The sequence below is a fragment of the Bos taurus genome, chromosome 6 (genome assembly GCF_002263795.3).
Source record: "Bos taurus isolate L1 Dominette 01449 registration number 42190680 breed Hereford chromosome 6, ARS-UCD2.0, whole genome shotgun sequence".
In the NCBI taxonomy this organism is placed as follows: Eukaryota; Metazoa; Chordata; class Mammalia; order Artiodactyla; family Bovidae; genus Bos; species Bos taurus.
In genome coordinates, this window is record NC_037333.1 from 50,872,116 (window position 1) to 50,883,792 (window position 11,677).

Genomic DNA, 11,677 nt, shown 5'->3' on the forward strand with positions numbered 1-11,677 from the left:
GTTCTCTGAAAAATACCGTTGGCACCTTGATAAGGATTGCATTGAATCTATAGACTGTTTTGGGTAGTATACTCATTTTCACTATACTGATTCTTCTGATCCATGAACATGGTATATTTCTCCATCTATTTGTGTTTTCTTTGATTTCTTTCATCAGTGTTTTATAGTTTTCTATATATAGGTCTTTTGTTTCTTTAGGTAGATTTATTCCTAAGTATTTTATTCTTTTTGTTGCAATGGTGAATGGAATTGTTTCCTTAATTTCTCTTTCTGTTCTCTCATTGTTAGTGTATAGGAATGCAAGGGATTTCTCTGTGTTAATTTTATATCCTGCAACTTTACTGTATTCATTGATTAGCTTTAGTACTTTTCTAGTGGAGTCTTTAGGGTTTTCTATTTAGAGGATCATGTCATCTGCAAACAGTGAGCATTTTATTTCTTCTTTTCCAATCTGGATTCCTTTTATTTTTCTGCTCTGATTGCTGTGGCTAAAACTTCCAAAACTATGTTGAATAGTAATGGTGAAAGTGAGCAGCCTTGTCTTATTCCTGACTTTAGAGGAAATGCTTTCAATTTTCACCGTTGAGGATAATGCTTGCTGTGGGTTTATCATATATGACTTTTATTATGTTGAGGTATGTTCCTTCTATGCCTGCTTTCTGGAAGGTTTTTATCATAAGTGGATGTGGAATTTGTCAAAGGCTTTCTCTGCATCTATTGAGATAATCATATGACTTTTATTTTTCAATTTGTTAATATGGTGTATTACATTGATTTGTGGATATTAGAGAATTCTTGCATTCCTGGTATAAAGCCCACTTGTTCATGATGCATGATCTTTTAAATATGTTGTTGGATTCTGTTTGCTAGAATTTTGTTAAGGAGTTTTGCATCTATGTTCATCAGTGATATTGGCCTGTAGTTTTCTCTTTTTGTGGCATCTTTGTCTGGTTTTGGTATCAGGGTGATGGTGGCCTCATAGAATGAGTTTGGAAGTTTACCTTCCTCTTCAATTTGCTGGAAGAGTTTGAGTAGGATAGGTGTTAGCTCTTCTCTAAATTTTTGGTAGAATTCAGCTGTGAAGCCGTCTGGTCCTGGGCTTTTGTTTGTTGGAAGATTTCTGATTACAGTTTTGATTTCTGTGCTTGTGATGGGTCTGTTAAGATTTTCTATTTCTTCCTGGTTCAGTTTTGGAAAGTTATACTTTTCTAAGAATTTGTCCATTTCTTCCAAGTTGTCATTTTATTGGCATATAGTTGTTAATAGTAGTCTCTTATGATCCTTTGTATTTCTGTGTTGTCTGTTGTGATTTCTCCAGTTTCATTTCTGTTTTTGTTCATTTGATTCTTCTCCCTTTTTTTCTTGATGGGTCTGGCTAATGTTTTGTCTATTTTATTTATCTTCTCAAAGAACCAGCTTTTAGCTTTGTTGATTTTTGCTATGGTCTCCTTTGCTTCTTTTTCATTTATTTCTGCCCTATTTTTTATGATTTCTTTCCTTCTACTAACCCTGGGGTTCTTCATTTCTTCTTTTTCTAGTTGCTTTATGTGTAGAGTTAGGTGATTTATTTGATTTTTCTCTTGTTTCTTGCAGTAAGCTTGTATTGCTATGAACCTTCTCCTTAGCACTGCTTTTAAGAATCCCATAGGTTTTGGGTTGTGTGTTTTCATTTTCATTCGTTTCTATGCATATTTTGATTTCTTTTTTGATTTCTTCTGTGATTTGTTGGTTATTCAGAAGTGTGTTGTTTAGCCTCCATATGTTTGTATTTTTAATAGTTTTTTCCTGTAGTTGATATCTAATCTTACCACATTGTGATCAGAAAAGTTGCTGGGATTTCTTTCTTTCTTTTTTTTTAATTTACCAGTGCTAGATTTATGGCCCAGGATGTGATCTATCCTGGAGAATGTTCCATGTGCACTTGAGAAAAAGGTGAAATTTATTTTTGGGAGGTGAAATGTCCTATAGATATCAAATATATCTAACTGGTCCATTGTATCATTTAAAGTTTGTGTTTCCTTGCTAATTTTCTGTTTAGTTGATCTATCCATAGGTGTGCATGGGGTACTAAAGTCTCCCACTATGATTTTGTTACTGTTAATTTCTCCTTTCATACTTGTTAGCATTTCCCTTACATATTGTGGTGCTTCTATGTTGGGTGCACATATATATCTATAATTGTTATATCTTCTTCTTGGATTGATCCTTTGATCATTATGTAGTGTCCTTCTTTGTCTCTTTTAACGGCCTTTATTTCAAAGTCTATTTTTTCTGTGTGAGTATTGCTACCCCTGCTTTCTTTTGGTCTCCATTTGTGTGAAATATCTTTTCCCAGCCCTTCACTTTCAGTCTGTATGTGTTCCTAGTTTTGATGTGGGTCTCTTGTAGACAGCATTTATAGGGGTCTTGTTTTTGTATCCATTCAGCCAGTCTTTGTCTTTTGTTTGGGGCATTCAACCCATTTACATTTGATGTAATTATTGATTGATAAGTATGGTACTTTGTTGTTTTGGATTCTAGTTTATAAACATTTTCTGTGTTTCCTATCTAGAGAATATCCTTTAGCATTTGTTGAAGAGCTGGTTTGGTGGTGCTGGATTCTCTCAGCTTTTGCTTGTCTGTAAAGCTTTTGATTTCACCTTCATATTTGAATGAGATCCTCGCTGGGTACAGTGATCTGGGTTGTAAGTTTTTCTCTTTCACCACTTTAACCATACTTAAAGCATGCCATTCCCTCTGGCCTGAAGAGCTTCTATTGAAAGATCAGCTGTTATCCTTATGGGAATCCTCTTGTATGTTGTTTGCTGTTTTTCCCTTGCTGCTTTTAATATTTGTTCCTTATGTTTGATCTTTGTTAATTTGATTAATATGTGTCTTGGGGTATTTTGCCTTGGGTTTATCCTGTTTGGGACTCTTTGGGTTTCTTGGACTTGGGTGGCTATTTCTTTTCCCATTTTAGGGAAGTTTTCAACTATTATTTCCTTAAGTATTTTCTCATGGCCTTTCTTTTTGTCTTCTTCTGGAACTCCTATGATTCGAACATTGGAGCATTTGACATTGTCCCAGAGGTCTCTGAGGTTGTCCTCATTTCTTTTAATTCATTTTTTTTTTCTCTCTGCTTCATTTATTTCTACCATTCTATCTTCCACCTCACTTATCCAGTTTTCTGCCTCAGTTATTCTACTGTTGATTCCCTCCAGAGTGTTTTTTTTTTTTTATCTCAGTTATTGCATTATTCATTATCAATTGAATCTTTTGTATTTCTTCTAGGTCCTTGTTAAACATTTCTTGCATCTTCACCATCCTTGTCTCCAGGCTATTTATCTGTAACTCCATTTTATTGTCAAGATTTTGGATCATTTCTACTATCATTATTCTGAACTCTTTTCCAGGTAGACTCCCTATCTCCTGCTCTTTTGTTTGGTTTGTTGGGCATTTATCATGTTCTTTTACCTGCTGAATATTTATCTGCCTTTTCATCTTGTTTAGATTGCTGTGTTTCAGGTGGCCATTCTGTATGCTGGTGGTTTGTGATTCCTCTTTATTGTGGAGGTTCCTCCCTGTGGGTGGGGTTGGATGAGTGGCTTGTCAAAGTTTCCTGGTTAGGGAAGCTTATGTTGGTGTTCTGGTGGGTGGAGCTGGATCTCTTCTCTCTGGAGTGCAATAAAGTGTCCAGTAGTGAGTTTTGAGGTGCCTATGGGTTTGGTGTGACTTTTGCCCACCTGTATTATCATGCTCAGGGTTATGTTCCTGCATTGTTGGAGAACTAGTTTGATATGTCTTGCTCTGAAACTTGTCGGCTCTTGGGTGGAGCTTGGTTTCAGTGTAGGTATGGAGGGTTTTGGATGAGCTTTTGTCAATTAATGTTCCCTGGAGTCAGGAGTTTTCTGGATTTCTCAAGTTTTGTATTTAAGCCTCCTGCATCTGGCTTTCAGTCTTAATCTTAGAGTAGTCTCAAAACTTCTCCATCCATACAGCACTGATGATAAAACAGCTGCATTAATGGTGAAAAGATTATCCACATTGAGGGACACCCAGAGAGGTTCACAGAGTTAGATGGAGAAGAGAAGAGGGAGGAAGGAGATAGAGGTGACCAGGAGGAGAAGAGGGGGGATTAAAAGGGGAGAGAGCTGTCTGGCCATTAATCAATTCCCTATGTGCTCTCCACAGTCTGGAACACTCAGAGAAGTTCACAGAGTTACATAGAGAAGAGAAGAGGGAAGAAGGAGATAAAGATGACCAGGAGGAGAAGAGAGGGAGTCAAAAGGAGAGAGACAGATCTAGCCAATAATCAGTTCCCTAAGTTTTCTCCACAGCCCAGAAAGCCCATAAAGATTCACAGATTTGGGTAGAGAAGAGAAGGGGGAGGGAGGAGATATAGGTGACGTGGGGGCCAAAAAGGAATATTCAAAAGGGGGAGAGAGCAATCAAGCCAGTAATCACACTTCTAAATAAAAATGGGTACTGAAGATTGGATTCTTAAAGGTACAAAATTGATAACAAAAACCAAAAAGCAAAGTTTATAAATCTAGAGTAGAGGTTATACTCTCAAAAATACAATATTAAAAAAACAAAATAACATCACAAAATTATAAAATATATATATATATATATGAAATTGGCTTTAAAAATAGGGTCTTTTTTTTTTTTTGCAAAGTAATAGTAGGTTATAAAAATGAAAATTCAAGGAGTAATAAAGAACTTAAAAATTAAAAAAATAATAATAATAGCAAAATATATCTAGGAATTTCTCAGGAGCTGCTGAGGGCAGTGTGGGGTCAGTTCAGTTTCAGATAGTACTTTGTTCTAGCTTGTACTTCTTCTCAAGGTCCATAGGCCCCTTCCAATGTAGTCAATGCTAACTACAGGGTTTTAATCTGTTGTACCTGTCACTTCTAGAGCAGTTCCCTCTTTGTTTATTTTGGCTTCCTCTTTTTGCAAATCTCTTCAGTGTCTAATTTCCACTCTGACACAAGGGGGCAAAGGTGGCCACTTATTTAGGCTCACTTGTTCATTTGTGCTGTGGGAAGGGAGGAACTACAAACAAATATCACCGGCATGTGTGGGGAGTGTTCCCAGTGTCTGGGCATTACTGGGTTTGCCCTCGTTCATGGCATGTGTGCTTTCCTGGTCTACACTTCTCAGGCTCCAGGTTGCTCTGCAGGGGAACTGTCTAAAGCAGGCCCTGGGTTGCGTGCAGTTCCTAGGTCTAAGCCCCTCAGGTTCAGGTTCTTGGGTACTCCACAAAGGCACAGACTCACTTGGGCCTGTTTTGTGCCCTTCCCAGTTCCAAGCAGCTCAGGTGACCAGGTGCTTGGCGAACACTCTCCCAGCTGGGTAGTGCACCTTATCACCTCCCCAGTCCCAGCTGCTTGGTTTCCTGGGTGCACATTGGGAGCACAGTCTCAGGTGTGCTGTGTGTCTCCTCTGGGGAGCTGATCTCTGACTGTGACCCTCCTTGCAGATGTCAACCATCCAGGATCCCAAGAAGACTTCACTAGTAACTGGGAGCCTGCTCACAGTTTGGTAGAGGATGCTGTCCCTGGGGCTGAGATTGCCCCTCGCCTTCTGGCTCTGGCTGTAGCCTGCCTGCATCTCTCCCTCTGGTGCAGGATGTTGTGGGGCGGGGGGGGGGGGGGGGGGGCGGTCAGTCCATAGCTGGCTAGCTCTCCTCTGGTATTTGCTCAGTCCTTTATTCTGTGACCTCTCACAGGCCAGGCTGTGCCTCAGAGCTTTTCTCAGGAAAGTTCTCTCTTTTTTTTCTCTCTGGCTATCTCACAGTTTTGGTTGCTATCTCAGGTTAGCTCCCTCAGATTGTCCTCAGGGCATTCAGGCCCAGTCCCCACCCTATGCATGCAACCCAGGTCTCCCTGTTCAGCCCCTGCTCACTGCTGGTGGATACAAGCCTCTGGGTTACCTCTCTGCTGGGAGTCGCCGCTAGGCATGTAATCTGTGGGTTCTTTTTTTTTCCTCCCATTTATGTTGCCTTCTGAGATTCCAAAACTCTCCACAGACCCGCCAGTGAGAGGGTTTCCTGGTCTTTGGAAACTTCTCCTCTTTCACGATTCCCTACCTGGGATGGGTCTCTGTCCCTAACTCTTCTGTCTCTCTTTTTATCTTTTATATTTTCCCCTACCTCCTTTTGAAGAGAATGGGCCGACATTCTGGGTGCCTGATGTCCTCCGCCAGCATTCAGAAGTTGTTTCGTGGAACTTGCTCAGCATTCAAATGATCTTTTGATGAACTTGTGGGGGATAAAGTGGTCTCCCCATCCTATTCTGCCATCTTCCATAGATGAACTTTTTAAGGTCATATTCTTACATATGTTTTTAAGGTCACTTCAATGGGGAGACTTAGGAAAAATAAAACTTAGTTTCTTTCCATGCATGTGTTATTTTGCTTTTCAGGATGAATATTTATATTTGGAAGAAAATCCAATAAAATGAACTCAACTTTTTAACTTTTTAAACTTTTTCTAGTTAACTTTTTTTTTATCAGTATGACTATGAATCCTTTCTAATTTCCCATCATTTGTGAGTGAAGTGAAAGTTGCTCAGTTGTGTCCAACTCTTTGCAACCCCATGGACTATACAGTCCATGGAATTCTCCAGGCAAGATTACTGGAGTGGCAAGCCTTTCCCTTCTCCAGGGGATCTTCCCAACCCAGGGATCAAACAGAGGTCTCCCACATTGCAGGCGAATTCTTTCCCAGCTGAGTCACAAAGGAAGCCCTTAGTAACTAAAATAAGTGTTAAAACTAGTATACAACTAAATCAAATAGAACTATTTTAAAGAAATAATTTGGAGGGTTAAGCAAACTATTACCTATTTTAGGCCTATATAGCTAAAATAACTGTAAGTGTGCAATCACCTGTTTTAATGTAACACTGTACAAACCACATGCAAACACTATCTTAATCTACACACTTTCTCTCTATGGGTTTTCCTCCTTGACAAAGTTGAGAACACAAAGAATTCCTTACAGTTGCTGCCAAATAATCCACTGAAAGTGAACGCGGTATCTCGCCTTAACTGATGGACTTAAATTTGATCCACTGGTTTGCACCCCAGACTTCAAAAGGTGAATTGTTCCAAGAGATGTGATAGCTGAGTTCTTCCAAATGTGGTTCAGAATCAGTGGTAAAAGTGTCTAATTCTTCTGTGTGTGTGTGTGTGTGTGTGAGTCACTCAGTTGTGTCTGATTCTATGTGGTCCCAAGAACTGTAGCCCGCCAGTCTCCTCTGTCCATGGAATTCTCCAGGCAAGAATACTGGAGTGGGTAGCCATTCCCTTCCTTGGGGGATCTTTCTGACACAGAGATTGAACCCAGATTTTTTGCATTGCAGGCAGATTCCTTACCATCTGTGAAGTGAGTGAAAGTCACTTAGTCATGTCTAACTCTTTGCAACCCCACAGACTATACAGTTGATGGAATTCTTCAGGCCAGAATACTGGAGTGGATAGCCTTTTCCTTCTCCAGGGGATCTTCCCAACCCAGGGATGGAATCCAGGTCTCCTGCATTGCAGGAGATTCTTTGCCATCTGAGCCACCAGCTAATAGTTATGTGTGCCTAAGATAGTATCTAAAAAACAAGAGTGATTACATCTTTATAAGATACACAGATATTTAATTGAGCTCATGGTGACTCAAATCAAGTCTGGGTTTTCAAACTTCAGGTCAGTAAACCTTGTCTCCATATGAAACTGCAAGTACCTTGTGTAAACTTCCACTGAGTAAAGTGATTAAATAAAAAATTTCAGTGAGTTCAGAAGTATGATTCCTCTTGCTTCCATTCTACCTAAGACGGCCTGATCATCTTCTACTTCACATCACAACAATTGAAGCAGCTCATCTCAGGTACTGATGCTTGTTAAAATTTCTTACAATAGGGAATAGGGTACTTTATTTGAGTTTTATTATCAGTGGTTCCTTGTCTGCCAAAATACCAAAGGTGTTGACTTGGGACTCTCCAATTCTGATTCTAGCACACTTATCTGAGTGACAAGAAAGGAAAAGGGCTCAGAGAAAATATATTGAGGGAGAAAAGGAAATATAAGATATTCAAACAGAAAAATAGACAAAGGAGTGGAGAGGAAAAAAAAATAAGTTAATACCTTATGGACACTACACATCACCCTCATATTCATTTTGTGAAATTGCCAGGTACAGTATATGCCTGCAGCAGCTGTACCTTTTTTTTTTTTTCCTAGACACTCTGGCAGCAGGAAGAGTGACTCCCTGCTCAAAAGGAGTAGCTGATGTGACTGGGGAAGTTGTGAAGCTAAGATTGGGAAAGACACCTGGCATTGAATCTAAGAGACTGTTTTGATCCCTAAAGATTGCTCTGTTTATTACAAACTTTGAAGATTCTTTTTTGTTTTTTTTCTGCCTAAAGTGTGAAAATATCCATTACTGACCTTCCCTGCCTATATAAAAATCCTCAATCAGGAAGAGTTTTCAGAAGACTGAGCACTATTCAAAAAGAGACAAAAAGAGAAAAAATTAAGGTGAGAACAGCAGTAAAAACATCAAGAGGAACTAGTTCTTAGATGAGCTAAAAATGTTCTCACTTTCTCAATTTCCTTTATTTTCTTTTCCTTTCATATCTACTCTGAAATTCTTATATGAATATCTTATAGATGCAGTTATATAGAACAAAAGTTATCATTTGGACTGAAAATTATAGCAACAACTAAAAATTTTGGAGTTTCCTTTGTTTTTATATCTTTATTAAAGATGATTGCTATGAATAGATATAAAAATAATTAGGTCTTCTATAAACATGACTTAGATTTCATGTCAGATCCATCCAAAAGATTTTGATAAAGGAGTCAGAACTGATATCCAATTGTTTCAGTTCTCCCACTTTCGAAGTTAAAGAAGTACTATGACATACTCTTACCCAAGTACAGTAACAGGGGTGTTATAAACTGAAATCCACCCCCTCCCCTATTAATATCTTGATACACTAATCCCCAATGTGATCCTGTAGGTCCTATATTTGGATATAACATCTAAAGGAGGTAATTAAAGGTTAAATTAAATCATAAGAGGGGGCCCTAATGCAGTAGGATTGATGCCCTTGTAAGAGAAAGTAGAGCACACTTTCTTTTTCTGGGCAAACACAGAGGAGAGTTAGAAAGTCACTATCTACAAACCAGGAAGAGAACTCTCAGCATGATCATGAACTTCCAGTCTCCAAAACTGTGAGAAAATAAATGTCTAGTGTTTAAGCTACTCAGCCTGTGATGTTTTGCTATGGCAGCCCTGGAGGACTGAAAGCAGCAATCTGTGACATCAGCTGTGATGTCACATCATCATATTTGTCATACACATCAGATTTGCTCACATTGCAAATGGGTTCAGACAAAAGCTGACATTCAATGTAGGTCTGTGAACTGTAGCAGGTCATTGGGTTTCTCAACTTAATTTTCTGCACAACATTAAGTGACTACATTCTATCATTTGCAAGGTTTTTTGCTTGCAAATATCTAGGGATCTATAATCAAAGATATAACTTATTTTTCTACTCTTTGAACAGAATTTTGACCAAAAGAATATATGAAATGGGAACCAATAGGACTTGAAATCCTCATTGTAACATTTTCTAGCTTTGTTTTAGACCAGTAATATAAAGAATCAAATTATCAAAATAGGGAACACATCAAGCATATTTGTTTCCTACTGTATTAGTCACTCAGTCATGTCCAACTCTTTACTAGAGTGGGTAGCCATTCCCTTCTGCAGGGGATTTTCCTGACCCAGGGATTGAACCTAAGTCTCCTGCATTGCAGGAAGTTTCTTTATCATCTGAGCCACCTTGGGCTTCTGTAAATATTATCACAAATATGGTGGCTTTAAAAAAATAACAAAACAGACATTTATTCCCACACTGTTTTGAAGATCAGAAGTCCAAAGATCACGGTTTGGAATGACCATGCTCCCTCCAAAGGACCTAAAGGAGAATCTTTTACTTCTTTCAACTTCTGGTGGCCCTAGGCACTCCTTGGCTTGAAACTGTACCTCCCCCATGTCTGTCTCCATCTCCAAATGGACTTCTCTAGAGTCTTTACCCTGGGTATCTTTTATAAGGGTATTTGTCATTTGATTTAGGGCCAACTCTGATAATTAACTATGATATCACCTACTATGATATCAGCCAGAGATTATTAGTCACAGAGATTATTAGTATAAAGGCTCTTTTTCCAATTAAGTTTACATTCACAATTTCTAGGATATGGCCTTATCTGTGGGGTGGATGAAGGGCACCACTGAACCCACTACGTCAGGAAAAAATTTGTTAGAAAAAAACCTTCCTCATATAAAGAATGAAATTTAAAAAATAAACATTCATTTTTGATTCTCTATGGCAACATTTTAAGTCATATCCAATTTCATTAAAATTTTTTATTACTAGCTAGTATGTGCATGCTTGCCAAGTTGCCTAACTTGTGTCTGACTCTTTGAGACCCCATGGACTGTAGCCTGCCAGACTCTTCTGTCCATGGGATTGTCCAGGCTAGAATACTGGCATGAGTTGACATTTCCTAATCCAGGGGATGTTCCCAACCCAGGGATCGAACATGGATTTCCTGTACTACAGGCAGGTTCTTTACCATTTGAAATACCAGGGAAGTCCACTAGCTAGTAAAGTGGCAATCTTTGGTTTGATTTTCCAGAAAGATCAAACTTAAAAAGTGAAGTTTTAGGTAAGTGAAATTGCAATGAGGGGCTTTCAAAAATTTACAAGAATGCCTTTGATATTAAAGGCAATTGAAATCTTTAAAAGTCAAAACAGAATATTTTGATATAATATTTTTCTCTAAGTCCAAGACTATCTCTTTTCAGAATTTTCATATAAAACATTTGAGGCTACAAATATACTTCTTGCATTAGCAGTTTTGAGACAATTTTTGCCTTAAGTCCTAAATAGTAAAGGACAGAGAATTTGCAGTTTCCCAAATAAGATCAAAGGGGCTCATTAGCTAGCAAATTGAGATGCTCATTATGAAACATTTGTGTAGGGGAGAAGATTGATATACATCCCAAAAAAGGGACTAAGTAAAAAGTTATATTATTAAAATTCTACTTTCTTGATGTATATACTAATACTTATTTTATCCTTGTTTCTTTCACTTGAAAACACATTATGAATTCTCTTAAATATATAATTAATCTTCATAAACATATTTTAAAGGCCATTTAGAAATATATGGAAATGAATATATTTGAAGTTATAGAACAGATACAGTAGGTTGTCTGATTTAGGTAAAGATTAAAGTAATGGTTTTGTATTCTAGTCTAACCATGATCAGGTGGAGAAAAGGAACTTCTCTGTGTCCCCTCTCTCTCTAAAACACACAATACTCCTTGTTATCCATTTCACAAATCTTGGAATACTACCATACACAATCTTGATCTCTTTGATCTATTGTCCTTTAAAATTTTTAAAACATATGTAGTTAATTGTATACTATCGATGGCTTTGTCCTCTTGGAATCCATATTAGTTTTTAAATATATTTCTGAGAAATGCTATAATAGTTTTCTTCTTTCTTATCATTTTGGTAACTGCAAGTCTTATAACAACCCACATTTTTTTTCATTAGATTTCTCTCAAATGCCACATTCAAATCATATGCTTATATATAATCTTTACATTTAAGTTAAATGTCAT